Source organism: Mus caroli, chromosome 16 (genome assembly GCF_900094665.2).
Source record: "Mus caroli chromosome 16, CAROLI_EIJ_v1.1, whole genome shotgun sequence".
NCBI classification, from domain to species: domain Eukaryota; kingdom Metazoa; phylum Chordata; class Mammalia; order Rodentia; family Muridae; genus Mus; species Mus caroli.
Window position 1 is genome coordinate 29,008,721 of NC_034585.1, and position 3,908 is coordinate 29,012,628.

Sequence of the window (3,908 nt, forward strand, 5' to 3'; positions counted from 1 at the left end):
AGCTCTCAGGATTGAACTCAGGGGGTCAATCTTGACTGCCAAAGCCTTTAACTGCTGAGCCATCTCACCTGTCCTGTGCCTGGCAAGAGCACATGTGCACTCCACATTTGTAGAGAAGGATCTGCACATACACTCTAAGTGGCTTAGCATGGACACTCTCTAGTGTCCCAGGTACTGCCTTAGGAGGAATGTAAGGCTCAGCAGCCAGGGAACATGCAGACTCTTTGACAGAGACCATTACGCTAAAGCGTGGGAGATAATAGAGATGCCAGCATCATGGATCTCGGAGACAAGGCTGACCACATGACCAGAGGGACAAGATGGATCTTTAGAATGACTGCCAGCCTTTGCTCCCATCCTTATAAATCATGCACGTTTTCATTGTTTCTGAGGCAGGTCTTATATAGCCCAGGGTAGCCTCAAACATAGTATGTAGCAGAGAACAGCTTTGAACATCTGATCTCTTGCCTCCACCACCCAAATTCTGGGCACTACGGTCCAAGATGAGGCAGTGGGGTTCTTTATTTGTTTGTTTGGAAAGATTTATTTTATATATGAGTACACCATTGCTCTCTTCAGACACACCAGAAGAGGGCATCAGATCTCATTACATATGGATGGTTTTGAGCCACTATGTGGTTGCTGGGAATTGAACTCAGGACATCTGGAAGAGCAGTCAGTGCTCTTAACCTCTGAGCCATCTCTCCAGCCCTGTGTTTTAAAGATGTTAATGTGTCACCTTCTCAAACCACCAGCTCTATGAAAAGGGAACAACTCCGGGTTTCAATTCCTGACTCACTGTGGTGACAGGCAACACAAACTGTGGTGCCGTGGTTATAGTTACATGAGGCCATCTTCAAAGGGAACAGAATCCAGGCCTCCATTTCTTGTCTGCCTCAACTGGACTTTTAGATAGGGTACAGGCAGAGGACTAAGAGGACCTAGAAGCTGGCCAAGGATTTCAGACAGGCTGAGTGAGTGCTTTTGACTTCTAGATGTGTGACAGGTTTTCACTTTTACATTCTCTCCCTTCTCCCTCCCTCTCAGATCACTTGTATCCCAGGCTAGCCTCAATCTATGTAGCCAAGTGTGTTATGGTTTCTAGTGCTGTGATTAAACACCCATGACTGAAATCAAGTTGTGGAGAAAAGGGCTTATTTGGCTTACATTTCCACACCACGGCTCATCATCTAAGGAAGTCAGAACAGGAACTCTAATGGGAAGGCACTTGGAGGAGTCATGGAGGCTGGGAGCCATGGAGGAGTGTTGCTTATTGGCTTGCTCAGTATGCTTTCTTATAGAACCCAGGACCACCAGCTCAGGTCCTCCCACATCTATCACTAATCAAGAAAATATTCTACAGTATGATCTTATGGAGGCAATTCTCCCCCCACCCCTTCCCAAAACCCCCGGGTTTCTCTCTGTAGCCCTGGCTGTGCCAGAACTCTCTCTCTCTGTAGACCAGGCTGGCCTTAAATTCAGAGATCCACCTGCCTCTGCCTCCTGAGTGCTGGGATTAATGATATGTGCTACCATGCCCAGACTTTATTTGTCCATCCATCCATCCATCCATCCATCCATCCATCCATCCATCCATCCATCCATCCATGTTAAAGGGAAGGTTTATATTGTAGACATAAGGGAAGGGTACAACATCCGGGAGAGTTTAGAGCAGAGAAAGTAGACTAAGCATGGCCAGTGGAATTAACTTGGCCATGAGAAGAGAGTTGGGAAGACCAGACAGGAAGAGAAGAGGGTGCAAAGGCCAAGAACCCAGAGGTAGTTTATTTAAGCCTGGGCCTACATATTCCTGGCTAAGTTTGAATCTAGAGAGCTAAGTGTCTCTGCTTTCTGAGTGCTCCAATTAAAGGCAAAACAACCACACCTGCTTTGCACAGCTTTTTAAAAAGATGTGGGCTGGTGAGATGGCTCAGTGGGTAAGAGCACCCGACTGCTCTTCCAAAGGTCCAGAGTTCAAATCCCAGCAACCACATGTGGCTCACAACCATCCGTAACGAGATCTGGCGCCCTCTTCTGGAGTGTTTGAAGACAGCTACAGTGTACTTACATATAATAAATAAATAAATCTTTAAAAAAAATGTATCTTGTCTGTCTGTCTGCATAAAGGTGCATCTCTCTGTGGCTCAAAGCCCAGAAGAAGGCATTAGGCCTCTTGGAGCTAGAGTTACAGGCATCTTTCTCCAGTCAAACTTTATTTTTTCTCTTTCATATTTCTTTATCTACATTTTGTGCATGCTTGGACACAACTGTGTATTTCTTTATTCTCAGTGCTCTGGAGGCAGAAGCAGGTGGGGTGTGTGTGTGTGTGTGTGTTTATATATTCATATTTCCAGGACAGCTAGGATTATGTAGAGAAACTTTGTCTCAAGCTAGCAAAAGCTTTGTAATGATATACCATGTATGTTCTGTGGAAGTAGTTATGATATACCATGTATGTAATGATATACCATGTATGTAATGATATACCATGTATGTAATGATATACCATGTATGTAATGATATACCATGTATGTTCTGTGGAAGTAGTTATGTGTAAATGTGGGTACATGCTTACAGTGAACAGTTAGAGGTCAGAGGATAAATAACATCAGGTGTTGGTCCTCAGCTTCCTCCTTGAGACAGGGTCTCTTTTTCTGCTGTACAAGACCAGCACACCCATTAGCTTCTAAGGATTACCGTCTAAACGTCCCGCCTGCCCATGGCACACTGGGATGACAAATGCTCCCACTTACCCATCCAGCAGTTACAGAGGTTCTAGGTATTTGAACTCAGGCCGTGCTCACAAGTACATCAGCCACTGTCCATCTCTCCCACCCAGGAACACGTTTTACTTTTGTGAGCCAAGTCAACTGTACCTAATGTGACAGAAGTCATTCAGAAAGACTAAAAAGAGCTGGTGAAGGGCCAGGTAGATGGCTCAGTGGTAAATGCCCAAGATGCTCTAAGACCCGAGTTAAATCCCCAGAACCCACTGGGGAAGGAGAGAACTGACTCCTGTCAAGTCCTTCTCTGATTTCTTTCTTTTGGAGGTGGGGTGGGGGAAAGCAGAATTTCTCTGTGTAGACTTGGCTGTCCTGGAATTCACTCCGTAGACTGGGCTGCCTTGAACTCCCAAGTGCTGGGATTAAAGGCATGCACCATCACTTGCTGGGTGTTCTCTGATTTCTTGATGGTATTGCACGCATAAACATACACACACACACACCAAAAATAAAAGATCTGGTAAACTTAATTAGGAAGTCATTGGTAATGTTGGCAAAGGTGGTTTCGCTGAGAACAGCGCGGGAAATGTGACATTGAGAAGCACACAGTAAGTCATAAAGTAGTTGATATCAACCATTGAGGGACTTCTCAACTGTTCTTAGGCAAATGCTTTGAACACTGTAAGAAGCCAGGCATGGCATGCTGTGACTCTGGCCCTGGCTACTGGGGAAGCTGAGTTAGGGGCACTGCATGATCAAAGAGCTTAAGGCCGGTCTGGGGAGCACAAAAAAAGACCTTGCTTTAAGAAAACCAAGACAAAATAAACAACCACCCCACCAAAAGCAAAACAAACACACAAATAAAAATAACCCCCCCCCCAAACTTTAGAATGCAGAATTATATATGTACTCATGAATGTATGTAAATGAAGCGCATTAGCACCCCCATTTCCAAGCAGTTAATGTTTGGTGAGGGAGTAGAGACATCAAGATGCTCATAATCCTATAAGCAACCCTAATTAAGTTCGTTAAGGGTCCCCCCAATAAAACTAAACATAAAGTATACACTGGCTAGTTTTGTGTCAAATTGACACAGGCTGGATTTATCATAGAGAAAGGAGCTTCAGTTGGGGAAATGCCTCCACGAGATCCAGCTGTAAGGCATTTTCTCAATTAGTGATCAAG